We start from the raw sequence: 19,072 nt of genomic DNA, 5'->3' as shown, positions 1-19,072 counted from the left end.
TATAGACATATATCTAAAGCTATATCTGTGTTTGTTTGTGTGTGTGTGTGTGTGTGTGTGTATGTATGTATGTGTGTAGATATATATATATATATATATATATATATATATATATATATATATGTATTTATTTATTTATTGATATTTGTTAACTGGGTTGGTCTAGCTGGGCTTGGGGCCCATTTTCAGTGGAGACCCGAGGAGAAAAGCTCCAGTTTACAGTTTACAGTAAAATCAAAAACAATTGAATCAAAAAGTATTTATACAATGATATTTAAGACATAAGCAAGAAAAGAGAGAGACAAAAAAAAAAACATGTACATAGCAAAAAGAAAATTAAGTAACAATAATATTTACATTTACAACCACTAGTTTTAGGTCAACTGTATTGAATTGTACAGTTTAGAAAGTATCCAATGAGGAGGAGTACTAACAGTATGGGGAGAGTCAAAGAGGCTAAATAAAGAGGGGTAAGGAGGTTAGGGTGGGGCTTGACAAGGGGAGAGTTTAGTGTTTAGCAGATGGAGTTTGAGTTTTTCCTTAAAGTGAGATGGGTGAATGATGGAACAAATTTCTCGTTAGATTGTTCCAAGCTTGGGCGATGGTGTGTTTGTAGTTTGCCTACTGATTTTTTGGGTTGGTAAATGTGTAATAGTTGTTGATTGGAGGTAGGGAGAGTCTCAGGAGGGTTATAGATAGAGATGAGGGAAGAGAGAGCAGGACAGGATGAAGGTTTGTAGAGAATGGAGTGTAACATTTGAAGTTGTGATAGAAGTAGAAGGTTAGGGAATTCTAGCCAGTGGAGGGAGTTTAGTGCTAGACAGTGATGAGTATTGTATGGAGAGTTTGTGATAAATCTAGCTATCTTGTGGTATGTTTGTTGGAGTTTATTCAGTGTTGTGGTTTGGATGTTGTTAAGTATTGGGGCAGCAAATAGAAGGAGGGGAGAAGAAGAGCTTGAGCGAGGGAGAGTCTAGCATTTGCAGTTAGAAACTTATTATGTTACAATAAACCAAGTTTCTGGTGTGTCTTTTTTTATGCATTGGAGAATGTGCAAACTGAATTTGAGTTCATCATCAATGATGACTCCAAAGAGTTTAGTTTGGGTTTCTGGTTTGATAATGGTGTTATTTGAGGAGGTAATAGTAAAGGTATTTTTGTGATAATTTAGAGATCGGGGAAGAAATAAAGTTTGGTCTTTTTGGGGTTAAGGATGAGTAGATTACTGGACAACCATTGTTCTGTGGATAGAAAGGCTTGTTGGTAAAGTGTGTGAAGTTCAGAGATGGAGATGAGAGTCGAGTCATCTGCATATTGGATGAGGAAGGATTGTTTACAAGACCTGTAAAGACATTGAAAAGCAAAAGATCCAGCATGGAACCTTGTGGCACCCTGTATGGACTGGTATGAAAGGAAAGGAGGAAGAAAGCCATTTCAAAGATTGCTGTCTACTGGATAGGTAACTGGAGAAGCAGGCAAGAGAGGAAGAGGAGAGGTTAAGACTTGAATGTTTAGAAAGCAGAAGGGGATGGGAGACTGTATTGAAGGCTTTAGAAAGATCGAGGAAAAGACAAGATATGAGTTTATTGTTGTCTAGGGCCTTAGCAATGGTATGAGTAAAGGATAAGAGGGCAGTAATAGTAGTAGTATTGTTGTTGGGATGGAATCCATGCTGAGTGGGGGTGAGAAGATTTGCTGAAGGAGGTATTTGAGTAGTTGTGTGTTGATGCATTTTTCAAGAATCCTACAGAGGGGGGATAGGATCGCTATTGGTTGGTAGTTGGATGGGTCTGTAGAATTGCCACCTTTGTGCAGGGGAATAGTGAAGAAGGATTTCCATAGGGTAGGAACAGTGGATTCAAGAATAGATCTATTAATAAGTATGGATACTGGATAGGCTATGTAATCGGCAGCAAGTTTGAGGAAGGTAGGGGGAAGATCATCAGTGGAGGGGGAGCAGGGTTTGAGCTTTTGGATAAGAGATCTGATGTAGGATGTAAGGAGTGGATGTAGATTGAATAGAAGTTTGTTGGAAGGATTGGGGTGGGTAGGTGGTGTAGTGTTGCAGTTGGAAGGAGTGAGTGCCTGCATGGTGTCTATAAAATGTTTGTTGAGGAGAGTTGCCGTTTCAAGGGGGGATGTGTCTTGGTAGGGGGCAGGGGGTTGAGGGACAGCCAGGAGAAAGGATTTGATTAATAGTAGACCAGAACTTTCTGGGGTTGGAATTGCAATTAAGTAGGTCAGAGTTATAGAAGGACCTTTTGTCATTAAGGGTTAGTTTCTTAGTAAGATTTCTGAGATGTCTGTAATTATGTAGTAGAGATAATTCCTTTGTTTTGATCCAAGCTTTCCAAGCACTGTCTCTTTTTTGCGTAAGGGACTTGGTTTCTTTGGAAAGCCAGGGAGCAGAGTTGGGTTTCATTCTAATCTTTCTAGAGGGAGCAAAGGAATTTAGTGTATTCATGAAGATGGTATTGAATTTATTAACTGCGTCATCTAGAGGGATACATTTAAAGATGGACCAGTCAATGGCAGATAGAACAGAGTTAAAATTGGGCTGGATTAAAATTAGTGAGTTTGTGGCGGTGGGGTTTGGGAGGCTGGGTGGTGTATATAAGAACAGAGAGCGGGAGGTGGTCACTGAGTTGGTCAGGTAGGGTGGTAGGAGGTATGGTAATGGTGGGGACAGTTAGTGAGTATCCAGTCAATTATAGAGCTGGAGGTTGAGTTTATGTTTAGGCGGGTGGGGAAAGATATAAGTTGATGGAACCCGAACAGGTTGATAGTTAGTTGTGGAGGGTCTGTTTTCAGTTTAGACCAGTCTAAGTTGACATCTCCTAAGATGAGGGTTTCATAGGGTATATTATTGGAAAAACCAAGATAGGATATTTTCAAGTATGGACGAGTTGTTCCCGGGAGGAATGTATATGGAGGCTACAGCTAGTTTTTTTGTGAGGGCTAAGGTGGCAGTTTAGGATAATTAGTTCGGATGGGTGGAAGTCAGTGATGGGAGAGGGGAAGGGAGGGAGGTTGAAGCTATTGGACTGGAGGATAGCTACACCGCTCCCTCTTTTAGAAAGTCTATCAGAATGGTAGATATTGTAGCCTGGTGGGAAAATTTCATTATTAGTGATTTGAGCGTTGTTGCCTCACAGCAAGAGGTTCTCCCATTCGATTCTCGGCTGGAGCGCCTTCTAAGTGGAGTATGCATGTCCTCTCCGTGGTCAAGTAGCATTCGAAAGACATGTGCGAATGGGCGTGCCTTCGTTGAAGGTTGGGCATTGAGCTGGCACCTCAGCACCATAAAAATCTACTACCAACCATTAGCGGACCGGAGTTCTGCTGTGGCAACCCCTAACCGGGGAAAGCCGAAAGAAGAAGTGATTTGTGGCTTGAGCCATGTTTCAGATAAGGAAAGATATGGTGAGTTTTATGGGTTATCCCAGGCATGGAGCTCAGTAATTTTATTGGTTAGGCTTTGAATATTTAGACAGTATACAGTCGGATGTTTAGATATGGAAGGATTTTGTGTTGATGGTTGGGAATGGTGAGAGATATTTAGAGAAGGAGGGGAGGTAGAAGAGAAAAGGTGTCTGGTGCTAAGAAGAGAGGGGCCAGGTTTGGGGTGGATGTCCCCAGATATAAGTTGTTAGTGGGTAGAGACAGTAATGTGGTACTCCAGTGTAGTTTATGTAATTTTGTTTTAGATTTGTAGGTGGGAGGGTGGATATACAGCCTAGATTGTTTGTGGGTACATGAGGTGGAGAGGTTGAATAGGGTTGGGGAGATATTAAAAAAGGAAGGGGTAGAATGAATATCAAAGATGTAGTAGATAGGTGAGCATAGGAGTGGAGAAGGAAGGAGTGAGTGAGTGATAAGAAGTTAGAGCAGAGAGAAAAAAGAGGCATGAGGTGGTAATAAGATGGTGCATATTTAAAGGAGAATAGAGGGTCATAGACAGGGTGTGTTAAATTAAGGGACAAAGTGATGTAACTAAGGTTTGGAAGGAAGTAGAGTATTACTGGCTGATGGTGGAGGAAGGGGAGGGAGTGGATGGTATAAAGGAAATTGTAATGGAGTGGGTGGGAATGGTAGTAAGGTAGGGGAGCGAAGTGAGCCTGAGCGGTAGCGCAGCTACACCTGGCCTCAGTGATTTGTATTTCCCAAGAACATCTTGTGAAAGAAACAATCTGTAAGCTCAGGATTTTTTCAGGTTTGTGCAAAATGCTTACTCTAAAATGATACACCAACCTGCATGGTAAAAATGTAAAAAGAAAAATGCTGGGGAAGTATTTACAATAATTTGGAGGGGGTTCCCATTGCATGAGTGTGGGTCTGTACGGGAGTGGAGAGAGGGTTGGGAGATTAGCACGAGTATGTTAGGTTTTGTGACAACAAAGTAGTAGGGCTAGCTTTTTTGTAATAAGAAAAAAAGAGTTAAAAGTAATTGTAGTGGGGGAATTAAAATTATAGAAAGGGCATGCATGCTCACCACTGTGGTGTGCTGCCAAATTAATTAACCATTAAAAATTGGATACATACAATTTAGTTATAAATAGAAGTTATGTCCTTACCATAACGTTCCATGTGGAGTGTTCATCTCGCCTTTGTTCTTACACATGGGTTCGGAGCCGATCCTCGGCCCCGTGTCGGCCGCTTGCAAGCTCTGCATCGAGAAGAAGCTCGAGATCACCTAATACCCACAATCCCCCTCTGCCTTTACCTCAGATCTAGTTTGCAAACAAACCAGCAGCCATAGAGAGCACACTCATACCAAAATTTACACAATCAAGAAATCATCTATATATATATATATATATATATATATATATATATATATATATATATATATATATACATACACATGTGCATCATATAATACAACTACTGCAAAAGCAGAAGGAGAATACTCCAGACCAGGCACCAAATAGAACGCTCTTCCTGAGGGTGGGAATGGAAGAACAAGCGAGATGAACACTCCACATGGAACGTTATGGTAAGGACATAACTTCTATATGTGAGAGTGTTCAATCTCGCTTGTTCTTACACATGGGTAGCCCCTAGCTCCATAATCCTGAGGAACTCACGGAGGACGTTCTTGAGCACAGTGGAACCAAAGGTTGCCCTATCCCTAGAAACCCTGTCCACTTTGTAATGAGAGATAAATGTATGCGGTTTAGCCCAAGTAGCAGCTGCACAAATCGTGTCTAATGGTAGGCGAGCTGCGTGAGCCAAGGATGTAGACACTGATCTTGTAGAATGTCCCTTAGGTTTGACAGATAAGGTTTGATTTGAAGAATCATAAACGTATATGATACAATCAGTTAGCCATTTGGAAAGAGTTCGTTTAGTAACCGCTACACCTTTTCTGCTGTCAGCAAAAGCTACAAATAGTTGATCAGATTTCCTGTGATCCTTTGTTCTTTCCAAATAAAGCCTGAGTTGTCTATGGACATCCAATTTGTGTAACATATACTCTAACTTATTAGTGTGATTTTTGAAAAAGGTGGGTAATTCAATAGACTGATTAATGTTATTGGTAGAGCAAACTTTGGGAAGAAAGGATGGATTAGTGCGAAGAGATACTCTGTCAGAATGGAAAATCAAATAAGGGTGTTTAATAGAAAGAGCCTGAAGCTCAGACACTGCCTAGCGGATGTAATGGCTACCAAGAAGAGGGTCTTCCACGATAAAAACTTCAATGGGCAAACGGAGGCTGGCTCAAAGGGGCAACATCAATTTAGAAAGTAAGAGGTTCAGATTCCAAGGTGATGTAGGAGTTCTAACTGGTGGTCTAATATGAAAGGATCCTTTTAAAAGGCCTTACAAAGTCTGTGAGCCATAATAGGTGCTCCACATTCTTCTACATGAAAGTTGGAAATGGCAAACCAATTGCACTCTTAAAGTGGCAGGAGAAGCTCCTGATGGAATAACTCTGTTAAAAACTCCAGGATCTTGTTTAACGGAGCTATAACAGGGTCCAAATGATGTGAATTCCCCAGAAGACCTAAACGCCCATTTACTGGTGTAGGTCTTTGTAGTGGAAGCTTTATGAGAAGCCACTAATATATTCTGAACTGCCGGTGTAAGAGAATCAGACCTGGCTAGAAAGGGAAGCGGAGCAGCCAAGCTGCTAGATGGAGTGATTCAAGAGATGGGTGAGGAACTCCTGACGAGTGAGTCAGTAGATCTGGCTCTGGGTCCAGAAACCAAGGTCCCCGAACGCGTGTTGCAATAGAAAGGGGAACCAAATCTGATGAGGCCAGAATGGGGCAATGAGGATTATCGTCCTCTGAAGGTTGTTGGCTTTCTGCAGAAACTTTGCAATAAGGGGAAAGGGAGGAAAAGCGTACAGGAGACCCGGGGCCAATCGTGCACCAGCGCCCCTGGGGACTTCCCCTGGAGGGGTAATAGGGCAAAGTAGCTCCTGCATTTGGCGCTCATTGGAGACGCAAAAAGGTCGCAGGAAGGCTGGCCCCACTTGCGAAAAATCGCCTTCGCAATTGACTGTTTGAGGGACCACCGTGAGGCAACAGGATTGTTCTGCTCAGCCTGTCGGCTATGACGCTGATGACCCCGGATGTGCGCTGCATCAGAAAGCCACCCGTGGACTCCGCCCATTGCCAAATTCTCATGGCCTCTGCATAGCTGATAAGACCTGGTTCCCCTTGCTTGTTTATGTACCAGACTACAGACATGTTGTCTGTCTGAACTGCAATTGTCCCTAGAGGAAGAAGGTGAGCAAAGTGTTGCAACGCTAGAAACACTGCCCTCAACTCTAGAACATTGATGTGCAGATTGTACCCAAATTGGTCCATTCGCCTTGGACTGTCTGTCCCTGAAAGATGCCCCCACCCTATCAGGGAAGCGCCCGTGGTTACCGTGAGCTGTCGGCGGAAGTAGCACAAATGGTCTTCCGCTGGAAAGGTTGCAAGTCTGAAGCCACCAGGTTAGGTGTGATTTGCATGTGTTTGTTATCAGAATTTCGTGTGTCAGAGGTAGCTGTTGGAACGACCATTGTGCAAACAGGAGCCATTGTAGAACTCTCATGTGCAGTCTTCCCAATGGTATCGCAATGAGAGAAGCTGCCATGAGACCCAAGACTTTCAGAACTAGATTTGCTGGAGATTTTTTGGATGATAGAATGAGAGAAATGTGGCTTTGTAGTGAGGCTATCCTTTCTGGAGGGAGCCTTAGACTTAAATGATGCGTATCTAATTCCGCTCCTATGAATAAGATATGCTGTGATGGCTGTAGTAAAGATTTTTCGAAATTTACGGAAATTCCGAGGTGAATACAAAGTTGTAGGGTGTAATCCCTGGCCTGTATCAGTTGACGCCGGGTGGTGGCAGAAAGGAGCCAGTCGTCCAGATACGGAAACACCTGGAATCCTAGGCGTCTCAGATGAGACGCTACCACTGCCATGCATTTGGTGAAAACCCTGGGGCTGAGGTCAGACCAAAGGGCAGGGCTCAAACTGATAGTGACTGGCTCCCAGCCGGAAGCCAAAATGATCCCTGGACGCCCTGGCCATTTTGATGTCGTAGTATGCGCCCTTCAGATCTATTGAGCACATCCAGTCGTCCTTCTGTAAGAATCGAAGGATCGATTGAAGCGTGAGCATTCGAACTTTTCTTTCTTGACAAAGGTGTTGAGGTTGCTTAGGTCCAGAATCGGCCTCCAGTCCCCTGTCTTCTTTGGAACTAAAAAGAACCTTGAGTAAGTTCCGAATCCTATTTGGTCCGCTGGGACTGGTTGAATGACTCTTTTTTCTAGCAGCTTTGAAATTTCTATAGCTGCTGGGTCTCGCAGATGGGGCGGCACATCTGGGAGTCTTTTCTTTGGAATGGGAGTGGATAGAAAGGGTATCTTGTAACCTCTGGTAACCACGCTTTTTACCCAGTTGTCTGTAGTAAGATTCTGCCAGGCCTGAGGGTATAAAGCTAAGCGACCCCCGACTGCCTCCAGAGTAGGATAGTCGGGCCTCCTCTCAGGAGTGCTGGAAGGGTTTTCCAGGGGTTGTATCCCTGTCACCCTGGTTTTGCGGACCCCCTCTGCCGCCAGGGCGGCGTCTTCCACCTCTGCCTCTAGAAGGGGCATCACCCTGTGTGCCTGGGAAAGATCCTTGGGGTTTTCGAAACCACATTTTTCCACCGCGTTGCCCTTTGGGGTACGGTCTGGATGGGGTGGAAAAACGGACTCCGACAGCAGACAGAGTCTTTCCCTACTGTTCACACCGGGTAAGGGTCTCCTTTACTTTGGGGCCAAAGAGAGTGGCACCATCAAATGGGGCGTTAGTAAAGGAAGACTTGAAGGCTTCCGCAAATGAACATAAGCGCATCCAGGATTGTCTGCGAAGAGCAATCGCTGAAGCTGCTGCCCTACTCGATCCTTCGGCTGCGTATGATATCAGCCTCATGGATGAGTTAACGATGGATGTAAGGGTATTGAGATGTGCTGTAACTTTCTCTGAGACAGCAGCATCTGTAGTACCCTGGAGGGTATCTCCCAACTCTTTGATTAGATCCCTCTCTAAACGTGTAAAATGGGTCAAATAGTTCAGGGATCGCATAGAAAAAGCCGCTGAACTAAAAATGCACTTCCCGTATCTATCCATCGCCCTGGAATCCTTGTTAGGCGGATGGACAGATGAGGAAGATTCCGACATCTCCTTTTTCGTGGCCGCTGCCACCACCATGGCGTCCACTGGAACTCCCTTTGTGAGGTAAGCCTTGTCTTGGGGTGCAGTGATGTACTTATTGCGCTTCCTAGAGACTGGTTCCACTGTGTCAGGTGTCTCCCACGCCTTCGAGCAATCAGCTCCATTAACTCATCAAGGGCGGAGTGACCCAGGAGGAGGAAGGGCGAGCACCGAATGCCTTCAGCAAGACTGACTCATCCTCAGAAGGGGGAAGGGACTGCCAATCACCTCTCTGCTTTAGGATCTCCAAGATGTCAGAAAAGGAGACATCTTCTGAAGGTGACTTTGGGGACCCTTCTGACTCATCTAAGTCAGTATCGGATGTCAAAGATTCTTGTGGAGAATCTAAGTGTCTCCTCTAACACAATCTTTTCCTAGGGACTTCTTCGGGGAGCATCCAAGAAGCCTCCGAGGAAGAGGGGCACCCTCCAGGGGTGGCTGAGACACCGTGCTCGACGCTTGGATGTGGCCGTTGGTGCAGAGGAAGATAACGGTCCTTTATGGGGAGGAGAGGCTGCTTCTACTGATGTGGTTGTCTGGGTAGACAACACCTTCCTCATGAGATCGAAGGCCCCCGGGTCCTGAGTCGAGGTATCTCCCGGTTCAAGAAATGGGAAGAATCCCAAACAGGCACCGAAGGCATCGACCCGAGGACGGAGCCGAATCGATCCGAGCCGAGGCCCGAGGAAGAGTCGGAACCGAAACATCGGTTCGACTCTCGCCCCGAACCAAGGATGGATCTTCACCCGAGACTCGGTACCGAATCCGACGGAGTCGAGGTGAACGGAGCCGACCGAGAAAGGACGGTTCTGGCACCGAGGGCTCCACAATCAGCAGATCAACCTCTTCCGGCTCCAAAGACTGGACAGGTCTCGGAGGAGGAATGGATGGAGATAATGGAAGGCCTTCAAGTTTCGACACCAACTGGGTGGAAACCGAAATAAGCTTGGACAAGGCCGTATGTTCCAATAATTTCTGCACCACACGGTCCACATCGATGTCGGAGAGGGGCCTGGAAGAACGGGTCGAAGGAATCGAAGACGGAGCCGACCTCAACAGTGTCGGGGGAGGGAGCTCCATCACCGGTTCCAAGACTCGAGGCTCGGAAACTGACAACAGTTGAACACTCGGCCCCGAAGTCTGTGGAACCGGTGATCTAACTTTCGCTGAAGAGCTCGGAGCCGATGACTTGGGCTCCGACGTCTTCGATTCCTTCGAGGATTTGGATGCCTGGTCAGAAGCATCCAGAGCTCTTGAAAGGAAGGTTTTAACAAACCTCTATCCATTAGTTTCCTGCGCTATCTGTCATGACCCTCCCACTGAAAGAATGACAAATAGAGCAGTCTTCTGCAGATGGAGATGGCCAAGACAGTAGACGCAGGAACTATGATTGTCAGTTACTGACATCTTTGCCCACATTGGCAACGCTTAAACCCCGATTTAGCCTTTTCAGACATGTCACTCATCAAGGGAAAAAAGTCAAATCCAGTAAAGTAGTCAAGTCCGGTAAAAATGTCGAATCCAGTAATATGGTCAATCCGTTGTCAAGTCATAAGGGTGGTAGGCCCCAAGATAACTCTAACTAAGTTTAAATAAACTTAACGGAACCGAGTATCCCTGAACCTTACCACACACACACAAAATATCACTAAACAACTTTATATAATAAAAGTACCAAGAAAAAAACAAGAATAAAATCTTAATCTTATCTTAGGTGCTCGAGCTCGACCCAGTGATGCGAACGCTGCAGCGGCAAACTAGATCTGAGGTAAAGGCAGAGGGGGATTGTGGGTATTAGGTGATCTCGAGCTTCTTCTCGATGCAGAGCTTGCAAGCGGCCGACACGGAGCCGAGGATCGGCTCCGAACCCATGTGTAAGAACAAACGGCGAGATTGAACACTCTCACATCAGTAGTTACAAAGGAGGGCATTGGACACTTTATTTCAATTTTCAGTGTTTGAAAGGGGCAGCAGTTCTCAATGCTGGTGGGCACCGAGGTCCCGGCTGAGGTTAACTAAAAGGAAATAGAGTGATAGAAGATAAGACTGGATTAAAATTCCAGAGAAAAATGGAGAAGGTGGATTTTAAATAGTGACTGCAATTAACAATGTGTTATTGGGAACTCTAGATGTGGCTCTGTAGAAACTAAATTAGGTATAAGAGAAGCCACATTGTGTGGAAGGAATGATTGGCGTCTTACTCCAGTAAATTTCCCTAGATAGGTATGGTCATAGCAACAATAGAAAATACAATAAATATGGGAAGCTGCACTAAATAAATTGTGATAAAATGGTCACAGTAATCCCGTACTAGTCATGTAAAACTGGACTCAGCATCTGTATAAGAAAACTACTAAAAACACAATAAATACAGGGATATATGTGGTAGTTTTAAAGTTAAAAAGCAGGAGCAGACAGTGCAATTACTTCAATACATTACCCTTTTGGCTAGAGTGTTATTAAAAAGTAACTCAGTTTGTTCTTAAGTAAAACAATCCTGATAAAAATATAGTAAATACAGGGATATGTGTGGTAGCTACAGAGTTAAAAAGCAGAAGCAGACAATGCAATTACTTCAATGTTTCCCTTTTGGCTAGAGCATTAAAAAAAAAAAAAAAACACCTCAGCTTTTTTCCTACATAAAACAATCCTGATATACATATATGGTCCTTCAACAAGCTCATTTAAACTTAGTAACAATAGCGCAAACTTACAGGACAAGCAGCAATTAGACCATGAGGTGGTGAGCAATGAGACACAGTTTCTCTGAGGTGACTACAGGGGAAAGAGTCTGAAATTTTCAAAATGGCGCCAGCAAGAGCAAACCCTCTATATCAGTTACGCAGATTGCATACCAGGGGGCAAGGCAGCTAGCAAACGTATTTCTCTGCTACTAGGAAGGAGTAACCCTCCTAAATTATATGTTTTTGAGTGTAGGGGAAGCTCAAATAGGTATAGTCACACCTGGCCTCAGTGATCTGTATTTCCCAAAACAGCTTGTGAAAGAAACCATCTGTAAGCTCAGGATTTTGTCAGGTTTGTGCAAAATGCTTACTCTAAAATGATACACCAACCTGCGTGTTAAAAATGTAAAAAGAAAAATGGTAGGGAGGTATTTAGAATAATTTGGAGGTGGTTCTTATTGTATCATTGTGGGACTGTAAGGAAGTGGAGAGGGGCTTGAGAGATTAGCACGGGTATGTTAGGCTTAGTTACAACAGAGAAGTAGGGCTGAGTTTTTGGTAATAAGAAAAAGAGTTAAAAGTAATTGTATTGGGGGAATTAAAATTATAGAAAGGGCGTGCATGCTCACCACTGTGGTGTGCTGCCAAATTAATTAACCATTAAAAAATTGGATACATACAATTTAGTTATAACATTAGTTACAAAGGAAGGAGCTGGACATTTTCTTTCAGTTTTCAGTATTTAAAAGGGGCAGCAGTTCTCAATGTTGGCAGGCAGTGAGGTCACGGCTGAGGTTAAAATTTAGTTATAACAGTAGGTGCAAAGGAAGGCGCTGGACACTTTCTTTCAGTTTTAAGTGTTTGAAAGGGGCAGTAGTTCTCAGTGCTGGCTGGCAGCAAGGTCCCGGCTGAGGTTAAAATTTAGTTATAGCAGTAGTTACAAAGGAAGGAGCTGGACATTTTCTTTCAGTTTTCAGTATTTAAAAGGGGCAGCAGTTCTCAATGTTGGCAGGCAGTGAGGTCACGGCTGAGGTTAAAATTTAGTTATAACAGTAGGTGCAAAGGAAGGCACTGGACACTTTCTTTCATTTTTCAGTGTTTGAAAGGGGCAGCATATATATATATATATATATATATATATATATATATATATATATATATATATAAATACACACACACACATATACACACACATTTATGTATATGCACACACACATCTGCAATGAGTTGGAATCACAGCAAAAATAAACATATGTACCTAGTTAGCTATAGAAGTGACATTTACATTTAATTTAATACACCATTCAGAACACCCAGTATGAGCAATGGAAAAATGTCAATACAGTTTTTCAAGACAGACCTGCCAGATTTGCTTTTTACCAGAAATCACAATCTAATGAGATTATCTAGTAGATTATCTTCCTTAACAAATTTAATTATAAAAAGCCAAACTGTTCTTAGGAGACAACACTATAAAAGTAAGCAAGCAACAAATGTTAGCTTTTATGGAAATAATAGCTTGACAAGCTGCATTATATTTAGTTTCCAGTGGGGTTGATATATGTGGTTGGTTTTCTAGGATGGAAATGCAGGTAATATTCAGCATGAATCTGTACTGAGTTGGAATCACAGCAGAAATAAACATATGCATCTAGTTAGCTATATGAGTGACATTTACATTTACTGTAACACAGCATTCAAAACACCCAGTAACAGCAATGAAAAATGGCAGTACAGTTTCAAAAAATCTCTGCCTGACACCATTTTATATCAGAAATCACAATCAGAATAAGAGTATCTAGTAGATTATCTAGATGTCTTCCATAACAAATTTAACTATAAAAAGCCAAATTGTTCTGAAGAGACTACCCTGCATAAGTATGTAGCAAACATATGTTTTTATGGCAATAATAGCTTGCCAAGCTGTATTATATTCAGTTTTGGGGTGGTAAGTATGATTGGTTTTCAAGGATGGAAATGCAGCAAATATCATGGATGATTCTGTATTGAGATGGTACTACATCAGAAATAAAATTTAAGCCCTTAAATAAAAGTCTACCCTGAAACTGTAAAAACAGATGTATTTTTCATTACATCTTCATATCATGTGCCACACTAATGCAGCATGATCACTGTTTATATTATAAAATAATAAGGAACATGATTTTGTACAATCGAAAGTGGCAATCATGATACGATTATCCCTTTTCTTCACCCTATTTTTAAAATGCAGTTTGTATCCCCAAAACTTGACACACAGTAGATATAAAAATGTGATGTTCTCATCTGCAGAGTCACTAATTTCTTAGGCTGTTGAGCTTTATTTTTAACTGAAATTCTGTTATTTGTACTAAATGTAAGCTGTTTGCCTTTCATGGACAATTAACATGTCTTTAATACAAAAAGGTAAACCGTATGGTTTTATTAAATGCCAAGAATTGTAGAATTGAAAAAAAGTGCACACTTCTATGACTCCCATATTCTTAATTATGACAGCTAACAGGCCAGCTGAGCAGCTCTGCTCCATCAGTTTATAACTTCAAAGATAGAGTAAGGGAATGAAAACAATTTATAGTTTTTCGTATTGGCTTTAACATTCTACAATTAGAAAGCAACACTTCAAGGAGAGTAGTTACCAGTTTGTTTGTGCAGTTCTGTAGTGAAGACACCTTTTCTTCATTAGAATAGCTCTTTAATAAATAACTCCTTGGAACAGAATTTTATTTTAATTGCATACTGACCTCAGCGACACGGAGTCTCAAGATATACAATTAAGGGCAATGACAGACAGTGAAAGCTTACAGAATGTGGATATGTCTAACCTAATGTTGTGCAGGCCAAAACATTTTTCTTTCTGAAACAATACAAGATCTGAATAGGACAAAAATAGTGGGAAAATATTCTATGTGCAACTTATAAACAAAGGTATGGCATCTAGGTCCAAAGAAGTCATTGTTCCACTGTATTCAACATTCATCAGACCTATCATTGAGTACAATGCCCCCCCTTTGGTATGTTCCTAATCAGGCATATCCAACAATTAGAATGTCCACAGAGGTTCCTCACTAAAAGAATACAAGGCAAACGTAACATGTCCTAAGCAGACCACTTCAAGGCCTTATCTTTGTATTTTGCCTTCTACAGGCTGTTGAGAGGAGATCTATGCCAGGCATACAAGACACTGTCAGACCCCATCCTGATGGACCTTCTGCATATCCACAAAACAAAAACCATCAGAATTACCCATTGTAAAAACTTAAACCTCAGGTGTAATAAAAAAAGGACATGCTGAAGAGACAGGTATGTATCCCAAAGACTATCCCTTCTCTGGAACTGGCTCCCCATCTGAGTGAAGCAGAGTTCCTCCCTAACTCAATTAAACTGTAACTTGGACAACTGGATTGGCTACAGGAAATTCATACCTGGTTTGGCACCTATGTCTCTAATAGACACAGGCAGCCTGTAAATGTTTCATATCCCACGCCCCTGCTTACACTTATCTAGGGTACCAGAACTTATCAGAGATTTGGGATACATGGCTAGGCTTAAAAGGGACCTAGTGGTTGTTAGCCTAGTAAACACTTATGAGCCTATGAACCTATGAATACAAAATAAAAAAAGGCAGTTACTAGATGGGTTTGGGGCACTAAACTACATGTGGGTGATATAGGAAGAAAAATAATTCTAGGATAAAGATAATTGCACTGTATTGTGGAACTTTCCTGTGAAGGTGAAATGGGCTCTCATGCTGCATTTTGTACCAAGAGTTCAAATGCAACTACATGGGAAAGTTTGCTAAGAACTCAAAGTGGTAGAGGGTGACGTTATCTGTTATATATCAATGCATTGTTTTTCAGGTATTTCAGTCAGTCTGGTATGCTGCATTATAACTAGTTTCCGATGCATGTTAAAAAACAGACATACACAGAAACATGCAAACAAAAACAGAGTGACAGTCTAACTCTGTGCAGTAAGCCACCACTGTTCATCTAAATTATATCATTACTTATTTTCATTCATTCAGTGGTTTTAAATTTGATTTCTCTTCAGTGTGGGGAATGAAATATGTCTAGCACACATCCACACTGAGGTGGCACTAAAAGTAAAAATCATACACGTTTCAATAAAAGACTGAACTTTTCTCTCACTTAAAAGATGCTACCCAGAAAACTCACTGAATTGGCCAGGGAAATATAGCCGTGTGAAAGTCCATACTGAGTCGCATTTGAGTCCTCATGGGTGGAGTGGCACTCAGATGTACTCCTTACCAGAGTGTTTACATACAATACTCAGAAAGCTTTCCGAAGAACTAGCAGAGACAGACTGACATACAGCCTAAGATACATAGGTGCAAAATGCATCATTTTGGAAATGCTTCACTGTTACAGTTTAGGATATTTCATTATACTCTTTCCATTTAGGGATCAATCAGATGTTTAACTCTGTGACTGTCTGAGGCAATCAGTGGTTAGATGGGATGACTGAGTAGAACTCTCCTCTGCCACAAACCAAATATCAAAAAGAATGCAGAGCCACTGCCTGACCACAGATAGCCCAAGTTCAAGAACTATGAACTGTTAAGACATGGAAGGCAAGAAAGTGCTACACCCTCCCTTCGCAAGCCATACAGCTAGTTACCATAAGTGTGCATTTTGTACAAGTGAGAGCACAAGGAACAGGTGAGGCCTATTAATCTTAAACACTGTTTCAGGAATTTTTTCTTGACCCTATTTGTCCTTTTCATGATGATGAATCACTGTTATTCATACTATTTCCTATGTCTCTGATAAAGACATAAAAATATCACTTTTGCCTGACTCAATTTACATATAAAACAGAAATGTACTCGGCATGTCAGCTTACCAGCGACAGAGTCTTTCTCCTGCACAGTGAAGTGATGGTTGGGATTTCCTCTTCAGCAATCCTTAGCATTGGCAGTTTTGTTCTTCAAATGTTCAGTACAAGTCAGGTAAGTATGTATTTATATATCATGTGTTTTTTTCCAGCCTTAAAGATACTGCCCACTCACCCAGTAGATAGAAATGAACTGGAAGGTGCCACATAGTATATGAATCAAATAATGTGTTTGAGACCAGACAGAATAATCTGAAGTCAAACTGAGGCAGCATAGGATAACTTTACATTAGCAGAACAGTTATGATGAAAAGAAGGCTTCCTTGTAGCATTAATTACTTTCAAAACACAACGGATCTAAACCTGGAAGCAGCTGATGCTCCAAATGATAACACAACCCATGGCTTATATTGGCTGTTAGAGACCAGAGTGCCTGAACACGCACCACTTTTGTTCACAAAGGGACAAGAGTATCATTTGCTCTTTCTTAATTAAGCTTTTACTGAATATGTATGGAGTTACAAGAAAGGGTGAGAAGGCATACAGCAATGTCCTCCATCACAAAAGGAGCAATGTGTCTGCCATCAACTCTTCCCTGCCCTGCTTAAGAGTAAGAGGATGGATTCCCCCATGAGTTTCATTTCTACAAGTTCTTAATAATGATTCCTAAATCATCAGTTCCAAGAGAGGACAGAATGAGCAGGACAGGGAATTTGATAGGATATTCATCACTCGTGGGATGTGATTACCTATAATGGTGATCTGGCACAGTACATCCATTATTTGCAAGGGTTCACTATATTCCTCATTCCTGTTAACGCCACAGTATCAAGGCACTACTTTTCCATCAAAGGTGCAACTTTAACATTTTTGTTCAAAATGTAAACAGTGGTACTTAGCACTTTAAATGTTTTATTTTGTGTTGCCTCTTTTGGACTTAACAGTGGATGTATTTTGTTTGTCTTTTCCCTTTCACCAGTGATTTTTACCTGATGTCATTTTATTACTGGAGGTGACATCACTAGCAATCTGTTTGTTTTAACAGAGTGAGAGAGAGAGAGAGAGAGACAGCAGGTGCTGACACTTTTGTATGACTTTCCTTTGACTAATTTAAATGCCTGTTAATAGGTTCATAGGTGTGTACTAGGCTAACGACCACTGGTGCCTTTACAAACCTAGCCAAGTATCCCCACTGTATCACACAAGTTTATGTGCCTTAAAGGTTATTTTAAAAGATATATGTAAGGTAGGGCAAGATTTACAGACTGCCTCTGTCTTTTAGAGACATAGGTGTTAGAGCTGGGGTGTATTTCCAATTTCCCATCTAGTTGTCCAGTTTTCTCTTAACTAGGGTTTGGAAAAAGCTGTGCTTCACACAGATGGGAAAGCCTGTTCCACAGAAGGGGAAGGAGTATTCCTTGAGACACATGCCTATCCCTCCAATGTGTCCTATTTATGTTGCAAGCAAAGTTGAAATCTCTAGATCAAGTAATTTTGATGCTATTCATTTTGCGGATATGCAAAAGATCCATCAGAATGGGATTCAAGAATGCCTTTATGCTAGGCATATATCACCGCTCAACAGTGTGTAGGAAACAGAACAGAAAGTGAAGACTTTGAGGCAATCTGCATAAGACATGCCATTTGCAACCTGTATTCTTTTTGTAGGAAACCTCTGTGGGCATTCTAGGTGTTGCATGTGCCTGGTCAGGTACATACTGAATGATGGGCCTGATGAGGACCACATACAGTGGGAACAATGACTTTGTTAGAGCTAGATGCCATGCCTTTGCATATAAGTTGAGCAACACAGAATGATTTCCTTACTACCTTAGTCAAGTTGGTAGCAAGCCAGATTACTATCTACATATGTACACTTATATCCCTGACTAATGGTTCTACTTTTAGGGGTGTGCTATCAATGAGGTAATTTCCTAAGTTGGCTAACTGCCGAAAGGGTACTATTTTTACACATTTCTTGGCACTGTTTTAAGCTGTGGCTTTGGTACCAGACATTTGTACCTGTTTGTCCTTGCTGCAGGATGTTAGTGATTTGGGGGTGGATTTTATGACTGCTCCAAGTTTGCAGTCATCTGAAAACTTGGTCAGCTGGTGGTCCTTAACACTGGCCTTGATTTCAGAGAAGTGGAGTCAAAATGGAGTTGACCCAGCACAGAATTCTGTGGGACTCTGCTAGTGACCAGCCTTTTTTGTGAAGGTGGTCTCCACTATTCTAACTTCCTGGGTCCTACCTGGGAGACAGCGCTATCCAGCATGTACCATAGGGCTTTATGCCTATAATGTGAGTTTGTTTACAATATCCAAGTGAGGTATCATATTCAAATGCCTTAGCCAAGTCAAAGTAGGCATTATGCACTGTTTTGCCCTCATCCATTGCCTTGGCAACTTTCTCAAGTAAAACCAAACTGAGTTGCATCAAGTGTCTGAAGGTTTTCTATGTCCACATTAATCACTTCCATAATAATTCTTTCCATGGTTTTCCATATGAGACTAGTCAGACTTATGGGTCTGTAGGTCCCAGGGTCTGCTGATGGCTTGTCCTTGTGCAGTGGGATGACTGTTGCAGTTCTCCATTTGCATGGCACAAGACCTGTCTGAAGTCTATGGTTAAGCAGTGATCTAGTGGTTCATATAGGTCATGTTTCAGGTTATTTAGGAGGCATCCTGGGATTTTATTGGGCCCAATCGATGTAGTGTTTTTTCTGGCCTTGCAGAGTGCAACTAGGACCTGGTCTCTAGTGATATACATATCACTATTTTTTATTGTTTTTCCTGGAGTGGTGGCCTGGTGGGAGAGAGGAGGTAAAAACTG

The 19,072-nt window shown here is 42.0% G+C and overlaps 1 protein-coding gene across 1 annotated transcript in view; it reads right to left on the bottom strand.

Moving 5' to 3' along the window:
* The window catches only part of CEP72 (centrosomal protein 72), a 1,336,989-nt gene that overhangs the window by 378,240 nt on the left and 939,677 nt on the right, over window positions 1–19,072 (bottom strand). The window lies entirely within an intron of this gene.

This window comes from Protopterus annectens, chromosome 3.part0, assembly GCF_019279795.1.
Source record: "Protopterus annectens isolate FY-2018-M chromosome 3.part0, PAN1.0, whole genome shotgun sequence".
Taxonomy (NCBI): Eukaryota; Metazoa; Chordata; order Ceratodontiformes; family Protopteridae; genus Protopterus; species Protopterus annectens.
This window is presented reverse-complemented; position numbering and strand designations above follow the sequence as displayed.